Here is a 24,250-nt window from a genome sequence, read left to right as displayed (position 1 = left end):
AAGAGACACACACTTGTGCTTGCTTGCACACACATGCATATCAACATATTTACCTCGCAGAGCTCAGTGAAGCTACACACATCTTAATACACAGTGTCCTTCTTCTTGCCCTTGACTTTTCACTTGGCTTTTTAGAAACGTCACTCTCCTGCTTCTCCTCCACGGGATTATACAAGCTTGCTGTATACAAAGGGATTGTTCCCATACAAATAGAATTAAAAAGGAAATAAATTTTTTGCTTTTGGTGACTATATGACAAAGATTGGAAGTCCAAATACTTTGTTACTATACTTAAGTACAATTTTCAAATACCTGTACTTTAGTTAAGTATTGTTTTTCTGACTACTTTTTACTTTTACTATGTATATTTTTAAACAAATGCCTGTATATCTACTCACTGCAAGCCTCCAAACATCAAACCAATTTGAGTCTGAACAGTAACACACAAATGACAATCCTGTTCTTTTATTAATGACCAGAGGATGTAACATAAAAAGAGATGACATGTGCAAAAGTCAAGGGTTTAAAGTTCTGCTCGTTTAGTTTTGTATCAGTCCATCCATCTTCTTCCACTTATCCAATTCAGAATTGTGAATGCATTGGAGTCAGGTACACCATAGAAAAGTTGCAGTCTGTTGCAGTACTAACACAGAGAGACAGTACTGCAGATGTTTATTCTTTTTAATAGTTGGTTATGATTCTAATTTAATCTAATAACAGACAGTCTTGTAATGTAATAGAGCTCAGTGAATTAATGTATAGTTTTGTTCCTTTGACCTTGTCACTCTTTCTTCACACATTCAGCCAGCCTGAGGTTTCTTTCCTCTATTAAGGAAGTTCTTGTAAAAAGGTGAATCATACGTGCTATAGGTTGAATTAGTATATCATACTATTTTATATATATCTCACCTGTGACTTTGTCAGTCAAATGTCAAGAACTGAAAAACATGTTGGAATGATAAGTGCTGTGGTAATATAAAGGACCAGTTGGTTAATAAAGGCAGTTTAATTTATGCCACCAATTTTCCGTTTTACAAGTGGACAGTCATGGGCAGCACCAAGTTTTACCTTTCTGTGTGGAGTTTGCATATTCTCCCTGTGTTTGTTTGGGTTCTCTCCAGATACTCGTGTTTCCTCCCAGAGAAAAAGACATGCAATTAGTGGGGTTAGGTTCATTGGTCATTCTAAAATGATAGGTGTGACTGTGAGGGTGAATGGTTGTCTGTTTCTCTGGGTTAGTCCTGCATCAAATTGGCAAGTTGTCCAAGGTGGACCAGACGTCTCGTCCTGTGATAGTTGGGATAAGCTTATGAGTGACCCTGATGAGCAGAGCTGGACTGGCCATCGGGCATTTGCCAGGTGGGCCAATGGTGATTTTTCGTTTTTATGGGTCGATGGGTGTTTTTTTGTTTGTTTTTGTTTTGTTGTAATGGTATAAACAATGAAAGGTGGTGGATTGGCCGATGTGTAAAAATAACTCAGTTGTTTGGTGGTGGTTTCTATGGCGGAGCTTTCACAGAGGCCAGCAGGTGGATGAGGGAAAGGAGAGGCAGGAGGAGGAGAGACCCGAGGCGGCCGCTGGTCCGAGTGTCAGGTGAACTGAACTTCAGGTAAGAAGATATAAACCAAGTTTAGATGGAGTTTATTTTTGTTGTGCTGACTTTTTACAGTCAGTTACAACAACTCGTACTGCGTACTAGCTAGCATGACAGAGTTTCTATACAGCTGGGTGGATGCTACGATGTTACTGATAGTGAACTTTATTTTATTCATAAGGTTAGTTATTAGAGTTGGCAACTGTCCCATATTCAGAAAAAATATTACGTGTTTCGTATTGAGCTGAAAAGGAACAGTTTGTCCCGGACTTGAGCTAGAATGAAAAAAGACACAAAGCTGCAGTTATTCTGTGTCTTTACACTGAACAGCTGTTTCTCCTCCCCTCAATCTCTCTCCCTCCCTCTCCTGTTGCTACTTCAATCATGAAACTGATCAATGATCAGCTGATCTGCATTTCTGACGCAAGTTCCGTCTCTCTTGTTTGTTTATCGCCCTCTTTGCGCCATAAAAAAGAAAACAGCGGATGTCGTGCTAAACAACAGCAGCACGTTTAAGCTTGATCAGCTGTTGTCAGAATTTATTTAATATTTATTTCTAGTATCAGCTGATGTTTGCTGGAGCCACAGCTGTAAAAGCTGCTGGTCATGATGTCGGTTTGGTTATGTGGTGAGAGGGAAACATGAAGATGAAACCAGGAGATGTTCTTACTGAATCATCAGAGCTGAACAGGTGATGGAGAAACAGGTTTACCTTTTAGGTGACATGAATGAGTTGAAGGGACGTTATTAACTGTTTCTGAGAAATAACACCAGGATCCTTTTCTAAGTAGCTGACAGCTGGTAACTGTGCAGGGGCGGGTCTAGCAAAGTTATGCCAGGGGGGCCAGGTGGGGCATTAACAGGGAAAGGGGGGCACAAAGAAATACTTTTCTTTTGTATTCTCATTTAAAATGTCTCACTTTGAATAAGTAATTATCTGAATCTTACAACCAAAGTTTTTATCTGATTTCATTCAAAGGCTTTATGGCTTTTCCTATAATGGCGGGCTGATGTTTTGTCCCAGTCCAGCCCTGCTGATGAGTGAGCCGATCCTCCTTCCCAGAGGGTCAGGTGCAGCTTTGTAATCTGAAACATGCACAGACATCAGTATTATGGCACACCTGATGTGGCAATAGTGAGAACAGCCTCATTCCCAATCAGTATGTGTATCTAAACCAAATACAACAAAAGTAAAGAGTGACAGAAACAGGACACAAATCATAAAGCACCATCCTACTAGCTTACTAAATTAATTTACTTACTAAACTTGTTTAGAAAGCATCAGTTTTAGCTTTTACTAAAGATAGCCATCTCGATAAAGTTCTACAAAGTAATCAATTTTCAATTCAAATCAATTTTATTTGTACAGCGCCAAATCACAACAACAGTCGCCTCAAGGCGCTTTATATTGTAAGGTAGACCCTACAATAATACTTACAGAGAAAAACCCAACAATCATATGACCCCCTATGAGCAAGCACTTTGGCGACAGTGGGAAGGAAAAACTCCCTTTTAACAGGAAGAAACCTCCAGCAGAACCAGGCTCAGGGAAGGGGGGGGCCATCTGCTGCGACCGGTTGGGGTGAGAGAAGGAAGACAGGGTAAAGACATGCTGTGGAAGAGAGACAGATTAATAACAGATATGATTCAGTGCAGAGAGGTCTGTTAACACATAGTGAGTGAGAAAGTTGACTGAAGAAGAAATACAATGCATCATGGGAATCCCCCAGCAGCCTACACCTATTGCAGCATAACTATATGCTTTAGCAAAAAGGAAAGTTTTAAGGCTAATCTTAAAAGTAGAGATAGTGTCTGTCTCCTGAATCCAAACTGGAAGCTGGTTCCACAGAAGAGGGGCCTGAAAACTGAAGGCTCTGCCTCCCATTCTACTTTTAAATACTCTAGGAACAACAAGTAGGCCTGCAGTGTGAGAGCGAAGTGCTCTAATAGGGTGATATGGTACTAAAAGGTCATTAAGATAAGATGATAAGCTGATTATTTAAGTCCTTGTATGTGAGGAGCAGGATTTTGAATTCATTCTTGATTAAAAGGGAGCCAATGAACTGAAGCCAATATAGGAGAATTCTGCTCTCTCTTTCTAGTCCCTGTCAGGACTCTTGCTGCAGCATTAGGGATTAACTGAAGGCTTTTCAGGGAGTTTTTAGGACATCCTGATAATAATGAATTACAGTAGTCCAGCCTGGAAATAATAAATGCATGAAATAGTTTTTCAGCGTCACTCTGAGATAAGATGTTTCTAATTTTAGATGTTGTGCAGTCCTACATATTTGTTTAATATGTGCATTGAGGACATGTCCTGGTCAAAAATGACTCCAAGATTCATCGCAGTCTTACTGGAGGCCAAGGTAATGCCATGCAGAGTAATCATTATTAACGTAGTAAAGTAAATGAATGTAGTAAAGTTTACTAACAAAACTGACTAAAAGTGTTGTATTTAAAACAACAAACTGAATTGCTGTGAATAACTGCAGCTAAGCAGTTTAGGTCAATTTTATAAACACTCTAGAATTGACCTTCATAGGAGCAGATAACCTTCTGCCCATCTGCATTCATACCGTCCATGAAATCATGATTACCTGGCTGTCCTGAGGGAGAAAAGGAACTAAAACAGAGTAAAAGAACCCATCTCATCTGGTCGCACAATGTTCAATTTCCTTTCAAACACCCAGGCTAATCTCTAATTACTCTCTTCTTTTTGTTTGTAGCCTGGGTTCTTTTGATAGCAGCTTGTGTGGCAGGAAACTACAGGACGTCTCAAGGACAGTGGTGTAAAGCAGGCCAGATATTTTTTTGTGCTTTTTTTTCTTTCATCTACAAAGAGAAGGCCACACTCACCTCATGCTGTCTCTCTTGCAACTCCACCAGATTGTACAGAGAATAGAAACTGTCTGTTCTAAACCCAAAACGCAGAAGACAAAAGTATTTTGTCCCTGTCAGTATGAAAGCCTGTGAGAGGATATTTTGTTATTATTGAATTTCTTGCCATATGAAGTAATCCCAAAATGTAATTGGAATTTCAAATTCAGTTTATAGTAGCATCTGTCTGTCTAATTTGTTGCTACTGTATGTGCAATATTAAAGTACAGTAGATTACAATTTGCCGAAACAGGGAAACACTCAACAGTTTGTTTTTTTCTGACCTTCAGCATCTCTTTGCCTTCCTTTGTGGTTTTTTGGTACTTGGTACAGAGCACTTTGGGCACTGAAAGAAAAACCTTTATTCATCTCACGTGGAAAATGCTTTTGTCATGGCAGAAAAGTTGACAGTACAAAGTTAAGAGGAGCAAAAAAAAAGAAAAAAATAGAATAGAATAAGATAAAATAGAACAACATTCTATACACACAAGATCTTAGCTTGTTCATTCTCGACCGCCGTAAGGGGTGTGTTCCATTTCGACCTCGTGACTTCCAGGCTATATTCAGCACAGATGTTTCTGTATACTATACCGGGTACTTGGTTATGGCTTTCTATATACGCCTTGTCTGCTAGCATCTTGCACGTTGCTGTTATGTGCTTGATTGTCTGAGGGGCATCTTTACACAGCCTGCACCTGGGCTCTTACCTGGTGTGATAGATACCAGCCTCTATAGATCTTGTACTTAGAGCTTGTTCCTGTGCTGCCTTAATTAGTCCCTCTGTGCTGTCTTTCAATCCGGCTTTGTCCAGCCATTGGTAGGATTTTTGGATGTCAGCCACTTGCTCTATCTGCTGGTGATACTCGTGAATGTTCGTTATCTCATCCTGGACTGTGGTACTGACACTTACTAGCTCCTGGCCTCCTTCCTTCCGCTTAGCGCACAGTATAAGGGTGCTCCACTTGGGGTAAAACCCTCCATGCATGGTCAGGAGCTTCCTTGTCTTGATGTCAGTGGTTTTTATCTCTTCCTTTGGCCAGCTTATTATCCCTGATCCTGTACTTGTAGCTTCCTCAATGTCTGCAATGGTGCCTTCTGGTAATTCGATCCCCTCATTTCTGACTACCTTCCCTCTCTTCGTTATCATCTGACTACACTTCTCCACTCCAAAAGACATTTCGATGTCCTCCATACAGCTCGATGTCATCCATGTAGTGGAGGTGACTGACCATTGCTCCATTCCGTAGTTGGTATCCATAGCCAGTCTTGTCAATTACCTCACTGAGGGGTTTCAGGGGTATACAGTGGGACGGCGTACCTCCTTGGCAGATACCGCACTTGATGGTAACTTGTTCTTTGGGCTTGAAGTTGGTCCCCATTGAGTTCCTGATAAAAAAAAATTACCTAGTACAATTCTAGGCATTCTAGGATCCCAGTGTGGGGCATTGAGTCATAGGCCTTCTTGTAATCAAACCAGACAGTGTCCATGCTGGTCAGCCTAGTCTTGCAGCTACTACTCTACCTACCAGTAGCTGGTGTTTTGCTTGCCTGGTATTCCCTCACAATTCCTTTCTGTGCCCTGATCATGTACTGAGCCATGATCAGGGCACAGAAAGACATGGGCACATGAGCCATCTGCACAACTGCACACAATCATTAGACCATAATACCAGGAGAGCCAGTATTATAAGGGATATCCGAGATACTTTCGTAATTGTAAAAACGTCTGAGAATGTTTTCTGCTATCAAAATAATTTGTGTTGTTAAACCTGAATGATCTCGGTCACAGCATTTGCATCATCAGAGAAAGGCCATGTTACTCTACACACATATGGAAAATCATGGAGTTTGACCATAAGATCTTAGAATAATTAGCATTTGAGATTTCTACAGCAACATCATTAAAGAAAAATATCTTTCCATGTTGCTGTGCTTTCATTTGAAACATGAAATGTTGAAGTTTTCTCTCGGCCAAGGGTCATGGCATTAGCTCAAAGTCAGGCAGGCGACAACTTCTGGTGACTCGCGGGTTGCTGCCTTCAGGAGAGGAGGGGGTCCGGAAAACCCTGACCTACTCTGCTCTCTGATTGGTCAAAGCGAGAGCCTTTCTGGCTTGCTTTATTGATCAGTGCTTTTTCTAACTGGCAAAAGCCAGCACTACCTCTATTTTAAATTGCTTTATTGGTGGATTGGCGAGTAGCACTAGCTCAGGGTTCAAACTGTGAATAAAAGAGAATGTCATTTCTGCCCACACTGGCTGATGTGTGAAGATGCAATTTCACTTTTCCCGGGGATGCTCGCTATAGCTGTCTCATGTTGTGGTGGAGCTGTGTCTAAGTATGAATTCAAGCCTTCCAGTGGGACATGCAACCTCCGACTCCTCCCATCCTCACTGCTCTCTGTTGTAACAAAAGTGTCATGGTGCTGGGTCGTTGACCCAGCGTTTTGTGTTTTATATGATTATTGTCTTCTGTTCTAGTTTATTCTGATGTTGGTATTCTGTGTCCTCCCCTCGTGCCCTGTTTGTGTTGTGGATTTCCTGTTTTATTTTGAAGGTCTGTGTTTGTTGTTCAGCTTGTATCCTCAGGTCATCTTGTGTATTAGAATCAGCTGTGCTCCCACCTGTATGTCATTTCCTGGTCTCCTTGTTTGTGGCTGTGTCCCAATTCAGGGTCTGGACGCTTGAAGTATGCGCACTACGCGTACTACGTACGATGCGTACTATAAGTACGAGAAGTGCGGAAGTGAGAGGCTTGTGAAATGGGACGGTCTAGCCTTCGTCGCGCTGTTCAGGTTGCCTAGCAACCATGATACTAACCGCGAGAAACGTTACATACAGTTTTGTGTGACAGAAATGAAGGAGAAAAAATTTTTGTTGGTCATTCATTTTTGTCATGACATCACTTTGATTAGTTGAGTATCTGAGGCTGAGACCACAGGACTGGAAATATATATATGTGTGTGTGTGTGTGTGTGTGTGTGTGTGTGTGTGTGTGTGTGTGTGTGTGTGTGTGTGTGTGTGTGTGACACATATATATATATATTACAGCAGTGAGCTTGAACTCTGGGTCAAAGATTCAAGTTGCAGTTATTTATATTTCCTATCACCTTAAATCTTCACTCAAAAGTGTATATACAGATGTATTATACATAAGAGAAATATTGTTCGTTTAATATGTTGGCATTATTACATTTGGCTCAATGCTTACATACATGTGTAAAAAGGAAAATGTACGAGATGTGAAAACTGTGTCTGATAGAATGAAGAGTAGACTGATATATAAAATATTCCTTTATTGGGTGAGAAAATCAGACCATGTCATAACTGCTTTAAGTCATATATAATAGATATCAGAGCCTTAAACAGGCTGACTTCTGCTAAATGGGTCAAACTGGGCAGAAAGTACACAAACACATAACATCCTTATAGAATATGATGTAACACTATAGATCAACTTACCTCAGAATATATAAAGCAAATAAACAATCACAGCAATATGATGCAACAAACACAGCAGCTACTGATCCAAAATACTCAAAGCTTCATAGAACTGAAACAAACATTTATTTTTAGCTCCATTCTGCTGCTGATACATACCTTAGGTTTCTGAACATTAAATTTGTTGCTGCCTTTCATAGTGTGTAACTTGAAGGCCCTGAGTACTTTCTCCCACACTGAAAACACTGGAATGATAACATTATTTGAACATTACCTAATAAGACTGATTCAGGATAGACAGTTATGTTAAACTTTCCTAGCAGTCCTTCACAAACAGGGAACAGTCTGTCTATTCTCTCCATCTGTCAGCTGCTGCTGGCTCTTCCTCCTCCTCTTCCTCACACACTGCTGAGTTTGTCCTGGTGGATCATCAGGGGTGCAAAGCCTCACAGATGATGTGCAGCAGTGGGTCCCTCAGTCTGTCCTCACTCTGGACACTTGCAGTCGTCACACATGGAAATCAAATGTGTGATAAGCTGCAGGATTCAAACACAAGTGTAACTTATAAACACATGTTCATACTTTTATTCCACAATCAGAGAGAAAGAAACAGAGAGAGAGTGCAGGACAGACAGACAGGTGACAGTCTCAGGTGTACACACTGCTACACAACAGCACCAGAGAAGGAGGATTTAGTGTTTGTGTTATTACGAGTGCTGAACAAGAAGAGTTCCCAGATGGTACAGTGGACACATGTGTGACTGCTGTGATTGAAGCATCTTTCTTTCAGCTTAACAAGTGAACCGTCAGCTCGTTCAAACACACGTTAAAGTCCATTTGGCTCGACACCACCGAACAGAGGCAGCAATATAACATAGCTAACATTAACAGTGCAGTGAATCCTGCTTGTGCTGTGATATTCAGGACTGCAAACCGAGCAGCATCACTGACTTTCAGCTTGTTGTGTTTGTGGATATATGACTGACTTTAATTATTCATAAAATCATCACATTCTCTGTAAGATTAAGGTCGACTATATATATATGTAGAGGCTTTAAAACCAAGTTAACGCTGAAAGTACAAACATCACTAATGTCACACAACTTTGCCGACATGTGGCCAACAGCAACAGTTTTAATGTTCTTCGTCATTAAACATTCGCACATAAATAAGTGACATAACATTCAGTACTTACTTTTGACAGTTCACTCTTCGGCCGCTCCCTTCTGCCGTATTTTGCGGCAAAATTAGCCACACCCACCGCCGCGCTATGAATTGTGGGATATATGGCATATTGCCACTCCGCCACTTGTAAATAAACGTCACTCGTATCATCAGTCACTGCCTGCATTTTGGGTCCTTTTTCCTCCCACACCACACGGCTCGCCCCAGCAGCCGTGACAAAAAGCACCATTTGCATTAAAAATAGCCTTTTTATTATGGTTTAACACATTTCCACACACACACAGGTCCCCAAAAATAGCTGTTTAAAAAGGTGGCATTTTTGTCAAAAAGTAAACTTTTTGCCTCAAAATGACAAAATGTGATTATTGACATAATTTAATTATAGTCATTAAAATTATGGCTGCCTCTAACTTTTATTACTTCCTCTGGCAAATAATTTGTCAGAGGGTCATAAATCACCAGTCTGACACAAAGTACCTAATATCCCTCCTCTCACCCAAGAGATCACAAAAGAATAACAACATAACATCTAAAGAACTGAAGTCTTAATTGCTTCACTTAGGGTCAGTGTTCATGATTCAACAATAAGAAAGAGACAAAAAAGAGGCGAAAATGTCATCCATAAGGAGCGTTCAAAGACGAAAACCATTGACCAAAAAGAACACAAAGGTCTCTATTACTTTTGCGAAAAAAACGTGACAAACCCGAAGACTTTTGGGAAGGTATTGGCCTTAATTGATGGAACCGAAACAAACATTTTAAGAAAATGTGGTCCTGTGTGAGGGTTGGAGGCCATCCCGGCTGTCAGTAATTTTATGTAAGTCATGGGGTTTTTAGAGATTTCTTCACTTTTAGCTCTAACTTCAAGTCGACATTTGACAAAGTGCTGTACTCGGGATGCACATTTTTACGTCTTCTTTCAGCGTCATACGTTGCTACTTGGGTATATCATCTTTCCGCCGTTGTTGTCCATGTAACAGTTTGGACCAGGGGTGTCAAACACAAGCCCTGAGGGCTGGAATTGGCCCAGCAAAGGTGGCTTTGTAAAATGTGGAGGAGGGCACTTTATTTTCATAGGTTTTACAGCATTTACTATAAAGATATCCACCAGTGCTATTTATAATGCACCAAAGTAGTTAAATAAACAATAAACAGTAACAATTAAGTCATAGAAAAGTTCCAGTTTTTTCACTATCTAATATTTCCACTGGGTTCACAAGGACAAAAGCGACATGGTGCAGCGAGCATCAGCACTTTATTTGTAATTTTACACATTTATTTATTTGTGGTGACAGATTTCTTATATTTATTACATCAGCATTTATCATGTAGAAAAACTGAGTTGTGGTGTTGAAATTGTGCTCGTTTTTACATAAAATGTGATTAAAAGTATAAACATGAGTGTAAACATCTTTACAGTGAGAGAAACGGGGTTTTTGCTGGTTCAGCCCACTTAAGATCAAAGTGTATGTGAGGTGTATGTGACCCGTGATGTAAAATGAGTCTGATATTCCTGCTTTAGACAGTCAGCGAGTAGGAAGAAACAGGATTTCCATCGTGTGTATTTACCGACAGGTTGTGAAACACCTCAGTGTCTGTGTTGTCGCTCCCTGCTGTGACCCACTTCTCCTGCTGGAACAGATGTTCTCTAGACCATCATTTACTCACCTCCCTCTTAATTACTGCTGTTTATTAGTAAACACAAACACACTCACACATTCAGACACATCAACCTTGATACAGGAATATATGTGGAATGTTCAGTATCTACATCACAAGCAGATGCCAGTGAAGTACCTGAATGTATATTTGATTTTTCTTTGTCTGAAATGGAGGGAACCTTTACATGTAAACTGTCTTTCTTTCTCTTACTCGCTTTATGTTTCACAACAAAAAGAAAACAACAACAAGTGTCTCCACCGACAACAGGAGATAATATAGTACAGAAACACTTTCTACAAAATTCAAAATGATTTTGCATTGCACTGCATGCTTCTCTTATTTGTCCCAGCCTTCTTCTTTGTGTTACTGTTTTTGTTTTCACTCAGTCTCTCTCCCTCACACACCACACACACTCATATAGACTTTGATCAATTAATCAGCACTATTTCCTAGAGTTCCATCTGTCGCTGTTTTGCTCTCATCTTCCATGCTTTCCCCCAATGTTGTCAACTTATATCTAATGAGCGAGTGTCAGTTGAATTATTCAGCTGTCATTTGTTGCTTTTATAAAGTAAATGGATGTCAGACAGGCTTTTCTTTTACACTACAGCACTCACTGCTTTCTATTCGGTGCTGTGTCACTGCATGAGGTATGATTGTCTTTTTGTTTTTTAACCAGGAGTTACTTATTCATTATGTATACGTGGAAGTTACTTGTTTACATTTAGAATATTTCCGTGGAGGATTCGTGGAGTTAAAAGAGAAAAAGGAGAAAAAAACTGCATTATAAATGTAGACTCATTCAAAGACAGCCGTGTACATTAATTGGCTAGAGCATTGTGTTTACCTGTTTTTTTTATGCCGCTTTCCCACTAGTACCTGTTTGACTCAACTTGACTCTACTCTGTTGTTTTCCATTACAACTGAGTACCACCTCAGTGCATGTATGGTCTAGGGCTGCAGCTCCATTATTTTAGAAATCAAGTAATTTATTGATTATTCCATCGATGAATTGAATAATTTGATAAGAAATATGCTTGTCTTATGTCTTTTCTTATAAATTACATAATTTTCATTTAACTTGAAGAAGAACGTGAAACAATTCCATAACTTTTAAAAAATTTGCTTTAACAATATATTACGATACAAAACAATACTCACACTCAGAACCACCATGGAATTCACACGTGTTTTTTTTTTCTTTTTAATTTGGAAAGTGTCTTTTATTTTGTGAGGAAATGTCCAAACACATCCTCAGACTGTGACCTGATACCATTAATATTTCCAGCCGAATGAACAAAAAAGTTCTTCACAGTCATCAGAAGTGTCACAGTCTGCCCCTGCCAGACTGTATGTGTTGCGAAAAAGGACTCAAATAACCCAAAACAGATTGTGAAACGTGACGTGGAATAACAAAAATGAGCCGTTTATTAAGGGCTGGCAAAGAAGTACAAAACAAAAGGCAAAGGTGAAACTAAACAATAAACTGAACTGGGTGAGCTAAGATTAAAGCATGGAAAAACCTTACACATGGAACCTGGCATGGAAACATGGAAAAAACCTGGATGCATGACGTGAACACAGCAGACGACCTGACAAGGAAAACACACGCACTAAATACACACAGGAGGCTAATGAGCAGTGTTGGTCAAGTTACTTGACTAATTAGTAACTAATTACTGATTACTTCCCCCAAAAAGTAATCCTGTTACTTTACTGATTACTTATTTTCAAAAGTAATTAATTACTTAGTTACTTAGTTACTTTTTAAAAACACGATTTACAACCTGAATAGGTGATAAAGCCATAGATCTTTCAGCCCAATTCTACTTTTTCTGAATAATCCATCATACAAAATGTAATCAAATGGAAAAGTCTCTTTTTTAAATTTGTTTTATTAGTTTTAATCTTTTAACTTTATGCATCAAGCAAAAACTTAATTATATGCAACATTCTCTGACTGGAAGAAATTTGTTTAATATTTAAACCTATTTTCTGCACATTCCAGCACATAAAATAATTTTTTTTGTTTACACTCACTGTTTCAAATAGATGCAAGTAAAACACAGCAGAAAATAAATAAAATCAAAGACTAGCGGTCCTTTTGCTCTATTTTCACCTGTAAAGCAGGAGTAGGGTAGGCGGAGGTTTACCCTGGTGCAGGTGTGCCGCGGTCAGTTGAAGAATCCGTGCGTTTCTCTGTGAGTTTCCCATTACGTCGTAGCGCACTCGGTGCTAGCTTGGAACTTTAGGGGGGTTTTTTTTGCTGTAAAAAGAAGTTTTCTTCCCACGCACAACGGACACTAATGTTTTTGTCACTTTTTATGGAATCAAACTTAAAGTAAGGTCAGTACTTCCACGCTTTAAACGCTGCACGCTCATACTTTCTCCTGCACTTGATATATGATCCATTGTTGATCTGCACACAGCTGTTGTCACGAACGTAGCACTTGCTTACGTCACTGTCATGAGACGCAGTGTTCCTACGGGAAAGTAACGGTAATCTAATTACCGTTTTTGCAATAGTAATCCCTTACTTTATTTGTTACTTGAAAAAAGTAATCGGATTACAGTAACGCGTCTGCCCATCTCTGCTAATGAGGGAAGTGGGAACACATGGGGAAACAGCTGACACACGTGAACATAACAACGTCACAAGGGGAGAGTAAAACTAAAAACACTGAACATAGGAACACAGGACCTCTTCAAAATAAATCAGGAAACATAATGAAACGCAGACATGAAACACATGAAGGACAAGGAAGACTTAACACAGGGTTTGAAAACACAAGGGGGATCTAATAACAAATGAACTTGAATAACTTAATGAACTTAAACATAAACCATAAACATCAAAATAAACTAAAACTCAAAACGCTGGGTCAAAGTACCCAGGATCGTGACAAGAAGACTGAAATAAAAACTGAGCAGTATTATGGAGGAAGAACAAGGAAGAACCTTGGATTGGATCACTGGAGCTAATCTGACTTGTAATAGGGCTACGCTACTGAGAACTGATGAAAATACACTATTAAACCAATTAACAAACTTACTTAAGTTAGTTACTTGAATTCAAGGCAACACCAACTGTAAATCTGTGTCAGTAACAATGCATTTGGGTTCAGAGATGGGGAAAGCAGATCTACCATCATGTATTAACATGTTGCGCTAAATTAAATGAGCCTCCTGACCCTCCAGCGAATGAGGAAGATGGCTGGACAAGCTCTTCAGATCCTCCAGCCAATGAAACAGGAGGCTGGACCGCGTCTCCTGAGCCTCCAGCTCTGCTGGGTTCATGGTGTGGCTGGATCGTTCTGTCACGTCTTAGCTGGCAGACGTGTGGAGTGGAAAGAGTGGTACAACCCAAACGCAAGCACTGGAGAAAGAATGGAACTTGAACAGAACGTGAGCCATTTTTTGGCGGCCGAAAACAAACAGAAACAGGACTGGAACTAACAAAAACCTAAACTGGGAAAACCTAAACCTGGAAATACCTCATGGAGACGCAAGGGAGGTTAGCAGGACGATCGGGCAAGAAACAGAGGAAGACAAAGGACCTAACTACACAGAGGGATAACCTGTCATGGTCCTGAGTCTGAGGACTCAGTGTTTTGTGTTTTCTTATGCTTTTGTTCATTCCGAGTGTGTATTCTGTTGTGATTTTGCCATTTGTTAGGTTTCTGTTCTTTGCCTGCCTGCTCCCACTTCTCTGTGTTCCCTCTGTCTGTCCATGGTGTTATTGTGTCTGCTCATGAGTCTGCCTGTCATGTTCAGTGTCCTGTCTGATTCTCTGTGTCTGTTAGTTTCCTGTTTTATTCTGAAAGTTCATGTCTCATGTCAGTGTGTTCAGTTTTACCTCTCCCCTGTCTCGTTAGCCTTATTGCTCCCAGCTGTGTCTCCCTCCTGTGGCCCATTCCCTGATTACTCCCCGTGTATTTAAGCCCTGTGTTTTCCTGTGCTCTCTGTCGCGTCGTCTGTTTAACTCCGTGTCCGTCTGCATCATTCTGTGTAACCTGGTGTTTAGTCTGCGTCTCTCCGCCATCTTTCATTGTGTATTTTGTTCCTCCCCCTGTGCGTGTTTGGTTTAAGTTGAGTTCTTTAGTTTTCCCCAGTTTAGGTTGGTTTACTCCCCGCTCTGCTCCTCCTGTTTTTGTCCCCTTATCACCTCTGCAATAAATATTCACTCGCACCCCAGTCAGTGCCTGCATCTTGGATCCTTTACTCAATTCACCACACGACTGCTGTGCAGCCGTGACATAACCAGGGAATGACCCAGGAGGAGAGCACAGCGGGGATCACATACAAGTGACCAAGAGGAAGCAAAACTGAAAATAAGATGCAAGACTATCAAAGTAAAACAGGAAACAAGAGACATTCACAAAGACATGGCACTGAGACATGGAGACATGACTGAGTGGGGGAAACACAGGAGGTGCACAAACATTGAAACAGTGGTGACTTGACATTAAAAGTGTAACACAGGAAGGCACAGTAGCAGAAACCTAAAGACTAGAAGCTAAGGATATACACACAATAAGGAGAACCAAAACCAGGAATAACACTAAATCCAAGAATATAAATTGATCAATAAACACAGCAGCAGATGGGATGCTCTATCTCTATATAAGTTTTATTTATTTTTTATTTTTTTGCTTAGTCTAAAAAAAGCATGAGACTAATGAACAGGACAGCAGAATAACAGCATCAGCAGACTACAGCACAACACTCCAAAACCACTGCTGTAGTTTTCCACAGATTTTACTGAGGGGACTGTTTGACAGATCTTAGATAATAGTTTGCGATACAGATTTGAAAACAATGTCATCCATTATGCTGACAAGGCCTTGTGCTTTTTCCAGATCTGGGTTCACCACTTATGATTATGTTCGTGAGATTGTTTTACAGAAACTGGACTTAAGCCAGGACAAATTAGATTATGTCTCCCAAGTGTTTTATTATCACTGTGCTGTAGGCATAATGTGATTACTTGGTGATGCCCTCTGTTCAGCACACTATTTTCCTGATCCTGTTGTGTCCATGAGTTCATTAACTGTGCTTTATGACTTGTTATACACAGGCATACCATAGAGGCTATTGAGCTTGTGGAGTCATTGGTGCTGTCTTGAGCTGGATAGGTTCCTTCTGTACTCATAGTGCAGTGAAGTATTTGTCATACTTGCACTAATATGTTTTAGATAATAAACCAGAGAGAATACTTAAAGGATGATTTTATTCATTAAGGACAAAAAATCTAAACGTGGCTGTCCCTGTGTGTAAAAACACACATGCTCTCTAACCCTAATAACTAGTTGTTATCAGCATTTGCAATAACTGTGAATAATTTTTTCACATTGCTTTTAAGGACTTTTGGCACACTATCATTTGTGGAATTTTTTTTTAATTCAGCCACATAAGATGGTTTTCCAGGCACAAACAACCTGTTTAAGGTCATTTCAAAACATCTTGATTTGATTTAAAGTCCAGACTTTGCGTTTGTACATGTTAATGTGTTAAATGTATATTATACTGTAAGTATGTCAACATTTTTAGTGTTGTTCTGTACTTAGAAGTCTTAAGTCCAGTTTGATGTTCATACTTGTGAACATGCTGACCACTCCTCTGAGTGGATATCCAGCCCACAAACCTACCTTGGCAGCTTTTCTAAGGAAAGCTGTGGATTCATCTCTTAGTTAGGTATGAGGTGATGTGGTTGATATGATCTATAGAAAACTGCAAAAAAAATAGGATGCCTCCTAAAGATATACCTGCTGTGATGAAAAAGTTACAAGTGACACTTTTTTGTGTCACCATACATGCTTTCACTGAAAGAGACAAGCTTATCTAAAGCATTATCACTGAGCTCTCTCTATACTGTCCTTTAAACTTTTCCTGTGTTTCTTACGTTTGATTTGTTCTTGAACAATATTCAAAGCAGACATCTGATCAAGTTTCTTCCGATACATGCTGATATTTTAATGTTAATATAATAAAATGTCTGATACTGTGCTAGATTTGACAAAGACAGCATTTATATAACAAAACTGAAAGTCAGAGTTTGTCTTCAATTCTCTTTTTTACCAGGAAATTAATGATAGTTTAAGTGCAAACAGGCTTTTAAATGTTCCTTTTATAACCTCTCTATCACAGCTTTCAAGTTGCTTCTAAATTCAAACTAATCTGTGAAGGCTAGCACTTTTGTGCCATAAAGTCTTTTCATAAAAGGACCATTTCGTCATCTGATCTGAAACAGGTAAGTTCTCCAGTTTGCTCTGTCACTAGATGACAGTATGCTGTGTGGCAACAATAATGACTCTACCGCTGAAAAACTGTCCATAGCCTCTATGGCACTTTAGAAATTACCCATAATAATAATAATAATAATAATAATAATAATAATAATAATAATTTCACAATCCTCATAGGAAATGAAACTCAAGTAAACTTCAAAATAAAACATAAAACTAGAAAAGATGCATGAATTATTAGATATTTACATCACAGAAAATTTGTTTCTGCAAAACATAATAACTTTTTAATTTCTTGTAAAATGTTCTACAGCTTGTTAAATGTTGGTATAATAAATGTAGTCTGCTGAATAGCGTGACTGACAATTCAAAGCTAATATTTTAGAAATCCGAAAGTTTATCTTAATAAGGGTGTTGTAATACTTATAATGATTTGTAATACTTTTAATCTGATTTAGTCTGATTAAATTACATGTTGGATTAAGACATTGCTAACACATTTAGACTAACAAGCAGGGTGCTTGTTAGTCTAAATCACTGTAGAGTGGCATTAGTGGCATCGAACATTCCTTCGGCAGATATTAGCTACTCACAAATGGCACCCTTACAAACTCCAGCTACTGCAGCATCTCAGCGAGGATGACCCAGATTGGCGCACAGAATTTGCAGAATGGGCAAAACAAAAATTGGAACAGGACCCTCAGTTCACGCAGAAGATTTTGTTCAGTGATGAGGCAAACTTTTATGTGAATGGTGAAGTTAACAAACAAAACCGCCGCTATTGGTCTGACACTAACCCACATTGGATGGGTCCCTCCAAGACTGTTGGAACAACAAAAGTGATGGTTTGGTGTGGTATATGGGGTACAACGATAGTGGGTCCATTCTTCATCAATGGAAACCTCAAGGCCACTGGATATTTGAAATTGCTACATGATGATGTGTTTCCCTCTTTATGCACTGAAGCTGGCACGTTCCCTGAGTTTTTCCAGCAAGATGGTGCACCACCACATTATGGGTGCCAGGCCCGAGCATTCCTAGATGAACAGTTTCCTGGAAAGTGGATTGGTCGTCATGGGCCAGTTGAATGGCCCCCAAGGTCTCCCGATCTGACCCCCTTAGACTTTTATCTTTGGGGTCATCTGAAGGCAATTGTCTATGGTGTGAAGATACGAGATGTGCAGCACCTGAAACTACGGATACCGGATGCCTGTGCTGGCATTTCTCCTGCGGTGTTGCTATCAGTGTGTGAAGAGTGTGAGAAGAGGGTTGCATTGACAATCCAACACAATGGGCAGCACATTGAACACATTTTATAAGTGGTCAGAAACTTGTAAATAACTCATGAAAGAATGAAGTTACGTTGAAACCAAGCACACCATTGTTTTTCTTGTGACATTACCAATAAGTTTGATGTGTCACATGGCCCTCTTCCTATTGGAAAAACAAAAGTTGTATCCAAGATGGCCGACTTCTAAATGGCCACCATGGTCATTCACCACCCATCTTGAGGAGTTTGCCCCCTCACATATACTAATGTGCCACAAACAGGACTTTAATATCACCAACCATTCCCATGTTATTACGGTGTATCCATATAAATGGCCCACCCTGTATATTCATATGGGACTGAACATTCACATGTGATGCAGTTAATGTGAGATCATGTTAAAGTACAACATAGAAAAGAAGAAAATGTAACCACGGTAATTAAGTGATTTTAATGTTTGAACTTTGTTTTAAATCATGTATATGAAATGTGAAAAACAGAGAGAAGAAGCTTGTTGACAAAGGTGTGTCTTAAAAGAGGATTTATATGTCATAATCATATTCAAGATTCAAGATTCTTTATTTTTCACATGCATAGTTATACGAGTACAACACGCAGTGAAATGTATCCTGACACGCTCCTCAACTGTGCAAAAAGAGAGAGAGAACATTATATACATTAAGTGGATATATACAGGAGGACATTATGTGCAGTAAGTAATTGCATGATGGTGAACATGAAGGAGGTAAAAGAGGAGGTGATGCATATGGGCACATGAGTATAAAACAGGAACATTGGGGTTCTTCCTCTTGTTCCGTGCAATGAGTAGGAGAGCATCATTTAAAGATCTGACTCTGGGAATTCATAGTTGTATAATACAGTAAGAAACAGTGGAGCAACCACTGCCCAAACACTTTGGACCAACAAACTGGATTTATAATTTTTGTCTTTTTCTCTACTCATTTTTGCTGTGTTGGATTATAATTTCCAAGAATTTGGCTATTTCCCACTGGATTGCAACTTCCAAGGATTTGACTGCCTTCCCGTTGGAGTAGTATAACTACACCAATCAGAGATAAATCTGTAGTGGCCAAGGCATGCGCATTCTTTCTTCGAACCTCTCTCCTTCCAGGATTAACATTAGAAACCAGCATCAGTTTATAGGATGTAATTCATGTAATCAAGATGGCGCCGTTGAGTTCGGCTGCCGCCCTGGCAGCTCTGCGACGACTGTGCTTTTATTTCGTTTTATTTATGTTTTTTATTGGTTTTTTTGCTCGTGTTGCACTAGGCCGGACTCAATATGACTTTGGCACACTTTTGGATATAGGACAACACTTTTCACTCACCTCTGCTACGGGTTTACTGGACACAACGTTGTGGCCGGAAGAGATCCTCCGCGACGAGAACAATGACTCCAGAGGATGTTGGAGACAAAGGAGACGGCGATACAGAGGTAGAAGAGCAGGGGTCCGGAACAGGCTGCGTACCAGAGCATACCGCCCTCCACTGCCTAGCATATTGCTAGCTAATGTCCAGTCACTTGAGAACAAGCTGGACGACATCAGGGCGAGAACCAGGTACCAGCGAGACATCAGGGACTGCAACATCTTCTGCCTGACCGAAACCTGGCTGACCAGCTCTGTGCCGGACCATGCGATAACCCCGGCGGAATCATTTTCTATTTTCCGCTCGGACAGAACTGCGGAATCCGGTAAACTGCGGGGCGGTGGGGTTTGTTTTATGGTTAATAACAGATGGTGTAACCCTCAGAATATCACGGTCCTGTCCCGGTCATGCTCACCCCATCTGGAGCTTCTCACCATCCTCTGTCGGCCATTTTACCTCCCTCGGGAGTTCACGGCTGTGATTATCTCTGCGATTTACATCCCGCCACAAGCGGATAACAACAAGGCGCTATTGGACCTCCATGATGTGCTGAGCAGTCACCAGGCTAAACATCCAGATACCGCCCTCATAGTGGCGGGGGATTTTAATAGGGCTAAATTAAAACAGGTCATGCCTAATTTTCACCAGCATGTTACCTGTCCCACCAGGGGAAACAACACACTGGACCACTGCTACAGTCCATTTAAAGGCGGCTACAAAGCCATCTCCCTACCGGCTTTTGGGAAATCGGACCACGCCGCCATTTTACTCGCCCCGGAATATAAACAAAGGCTTCATCAGGAAGCTCCGGTGACGCGAGAGGTCAAACATTGGACTGTCCAATCAGAGGCGACGCTGCAGGACGTACTCGGTGATGTAGACTGGGACGTATTCCAGGATACTTCCGCAAACATTGACGAGTTTGCGGACACAGCGATTAGCTTCATTGGAATGCTAGTGGATACCATCATCCCCTCGACTACAATTCGGACCTTTCCCAATCAAAAACCTTGGGTTGACTCTACTGTCAGGAGAGCTCTCAAAGCTCTCAAAGCACGGACCACGGCCTACAATATGGGGCTCACATCGGGCGATATGACCAACTATAAAGCAGCTTCTTATGGTTTAAGGAAGACTGTGAAAGCGGCTAAAAGGCGTTACAAGGACAAGGTGGAGTCGCATTTCCAATATGGCGACTCCCGACGTATATGGGACGGGCTACGAACAATCACAGATTATAAACCCAGCACGGTGAGATGTACGAAACCGGAGTTAGCTGACGAACTCAATGCTTTTTTTGCGCGTTTTGAGGCACCTCAGTTTCAATCTCAGAGCCCTGCACCCGCCCCCGCTGCTGAACCAGCACCACTGATACTCTCTGAGCATGACGTGAGGAGAGCTCTGAGGGCAACCAACTGCAGGAAGGCAGCGGGACCAGATAGCATACCGGGACGTGTGCTAAGAGTATGTGCAGATCAGCTAACTACAGTTTTCACTAACATCTTCAATGCCTCCCTGGCCCAGCAGGTAGTCCCCACCTGCTTTAAAACATCAGTGATTGTTCCGATCCCTAAGAACACCCGCCCAGCCAGCCTAAATGATTATCGCCCAGTGGCCCTAACATCTGTAGTGATGAAATGTTTTGAGAGGCTCATGAAACCCTTTATTAGTTCTTTCCTCCCTCCCGACTTGGACTCATTGCAGTTTGCATACCGGACAAATAGATCCACTGGAGATGCTGTAGCACAGGTCCTGCACACCACACTGAGCCATCTAGATGAGGGACGTGGGAACTATGTGAGAATGCTGTTTATAGACTACAGCTCAGCGTTCAACACCATAGTGCCCCACATCCTTACGGATAAGCTCCGGGATCTGGGATTCAGCACATCCTTGTGCAGGTGGATTCACAGCTTTTTGACTGCGAGACCACAGTCGGTGAGAATAGGGGATGTGTACTCTCATACCCTTTCACTGAACATAGGGGCCCCCCAGGGATGTGTGCTTAGCCCTCTTCTTTATTCCCTCTACACCGCGGACTGCACGGCCAGATACCCCACTAACTCCATTGTGAAGTTCGCTGACGACACAGTGGTGGTAGGACTCATCTCCGGGAATGACGAGAGGGCCTACCGAAGCGAGGTGGACGGATTAGCAAAGTGGTGTGTGGCAAACCACCTCTCCATGAATATCAGCAAAACAAAGGAGATGGTGATGATTTTAGGAGACAGAGAGGCGAGAAAACTCACACCCCAATTCAGATCAATGGAAACCCTGTGGAGAAAGTCTCTAATTTTAAATACCTCGGTGTTTATATCAACGAGGACCTTAATTGGAACACACATACGGACTTCCTCATCAGCAAAGGCAGACAGCGCCTCTATCATCTGAGGCGTTTAAAGAGGTTTAAGATCTCCAAGAACATCCAGAGGATATTCTACACCGGGGTCATTGAGAGCATCCTGTGTAATAACATCACGGTGTGGTACGGGAACTGCACAGTACAGCAACAGAAAGCCCTGCAGAGGGTCGTGCGCACAGCTGAACGCACTATGGGAACATCTTTACCAACACTGCAGGACATCTACGCTGAAAGGTGCAGATCCCGGGCCATCAGGATCACTAACGACTCCAGCCATCCCGCTTACAAACTGTTCAGGCCACTGAGGTCAGGGAAACGCCTCTGTAGCCTGAAAACAAGAACTGAAAGGTTCAGGAGGAGTTTTTACCCACAAACAGTGAGACTCCTCAATCAAAACACAAATCGGACAACATGATGGACAATTCCATACACAGTATATAATTTTCTTTTGAGTTTTATCCTTATTTTTATTTGTATTTTATCATTTACATCTGTATTTATGTAAATACGTACACTATAGCTCTTAACTATTACAGCGTAATATTTTGCACGATATTATACATTTTTATACTTTTATATAGATTTTTTTTTTTATTATAAGTTTAGTAAGATGCACAGTCGGGGGGGGGGGGGAGTACTTTTTAGCCGGAAAAAACATTTCACTGTGTGTTGTACTAGTTATAACTACATGTGACAAATAAATAAAGAATTGAATTGAATTGAATTGTAATTCAATAATTATAAATCAAGTGATTTGTTTATGTGATTATTATTATTTGACTTGGGTTTTGCTTTGTTTCTGCTAAATTGCTTTAGTAAAATATCCTGTACTCAAAAAGTCCAAATTGTTGCGATTCCCTTTTTAATCATTTGTGAAACAGCAAAAGTAAAAACCTTTATAATAAACAGATCCTTGGGGGGTATTTTCCAGGCCACTATAAGTTAACCCAGTTAGTTATGCAGAGCACGGATTTGGATGAGAGCTGCTGATAATGGATGTGACTGAAGATTCATGCTTGACTGCAAGGCATCTCTGGCAAGCATGCATTCAGAGCAGGCAGTATCAACATTCGGAGACTGAAAAGCAGTTAGAGCTGGGCGAGTCCTCTTCTCAGCTGTATCCAAGCTCCGTTTGCCTACTGGGTAATAATCACTGGATCAGAGTCCAAGACTTTTTAAACAGAGATCCGGTTCCAGGCCTTTCTGTATTGGGCATTCCTGGTTGAAACTAACAATGTTCCCCCGTAATTGTTTATTGTTGTTGAAGTCAGGTAACTGCAGAGGGAAGTCCATGACGGTCAACAGTAGGGATGCATCTAGAACTGATGCTTATGGTACCATTCAATAGCAAAATTCTGAAAATGCAAGGGTCCTTGTTTGTTAATAATGATTATAATTGATGATTAATTCACAAAAGGTAAAACACAAACAATGCTTCAGGGGAACAATGCTTCTTCAAGGGAAAAATATTTCTTATTTAGTGAAGCAACTTAAAAACCAACATCCACGTTTGTTCAATGAACTCAAAGTGAACGAGATTTATTTCATATTAAAAACATCTAAAGTATTAGTATTAATGTATTATTTTGTTTGTGAAAGCCACTGTGAAATAAAACAATAATAACGGTTATTAATAACAAAAATTTAATTTGTCACTTTTGAGCTTTGATGTCTCCTTAAATGCTAATAATTGCTCTGAAGTCAAAGTCATAATAATGCTATAGAGAGCTATTTGAAGCTATGTTTGCTACTGACATTATTTGTATTGACAACATATAGGCAAAAGAAATGGTATATAGGGATTCTAAATATCACTAAGCTGACCTAGGTGGTTAGAACTAAGCTCAACTTATTCATGTCCAGTTATTTACAAATCAGTAACTGTAATCCATTACCTACTCATACATAATGTTTGCGTAATCTAAATAAACTGTTGTGCTGCACTAATCTGACTTTTACTGCACTACAAACATCTTAAACTATGTTTTAAAAAAACAGAGAAAACAAAATGAATATATACAAAATGCAATACTATTCCCTTAAATGTAAATGCTGCCAAGAGAGTGAACTTCCCTGGTGGAGGTTCATGTTTTAAGATTACCTCTTTATTTAACCGTGTAATTAACATTTTTTGTAAAACTGAATTCGATTTCACTAGCCACAGCTAGACCTGATTGCTGCCAGATCTACTAAGATCCCTCAAATAGAACCTGTCTGACAAAGTGA

The 24,250-nt window shown here is 40.4% G+C and overlaps 1 protein-coding gene across 2 annotated transcripts in view; it reads left to right on the top strand.

The window, feature by feature from the left end:
• The window catches only part of sez6b (seizure related 6 homolog b), a 246,012-nt gene that overhangs the window by 149,475 nt on the left and 72,287 nt on the right, over positions 1-24,250 (top strand). The gene's annotated exons all lie outside the window — the stretch shown is intronic.

Source organism: Copadichromis virginalis, linkage group LG14 (genome assembly GCF_057382275.1).
Source record: "Copadichromis virginalis isolate Kocher_CV1m ecotype Utaka linkage group LG14, C_Virginalis_male_GT1.1, whole genome shotgun sequence".
NCBI lineage: Eukaryota > Metazoa > Chordata > Actinopteri > Cichliformes > Cichlidae > Copadichromis > Copadichromis virginalis.
The sequence above is the reverse complement of the archived record's forward strand: the minus strand, read 5'-3'. Positions and strand labels throughout refer to the sequence as shown.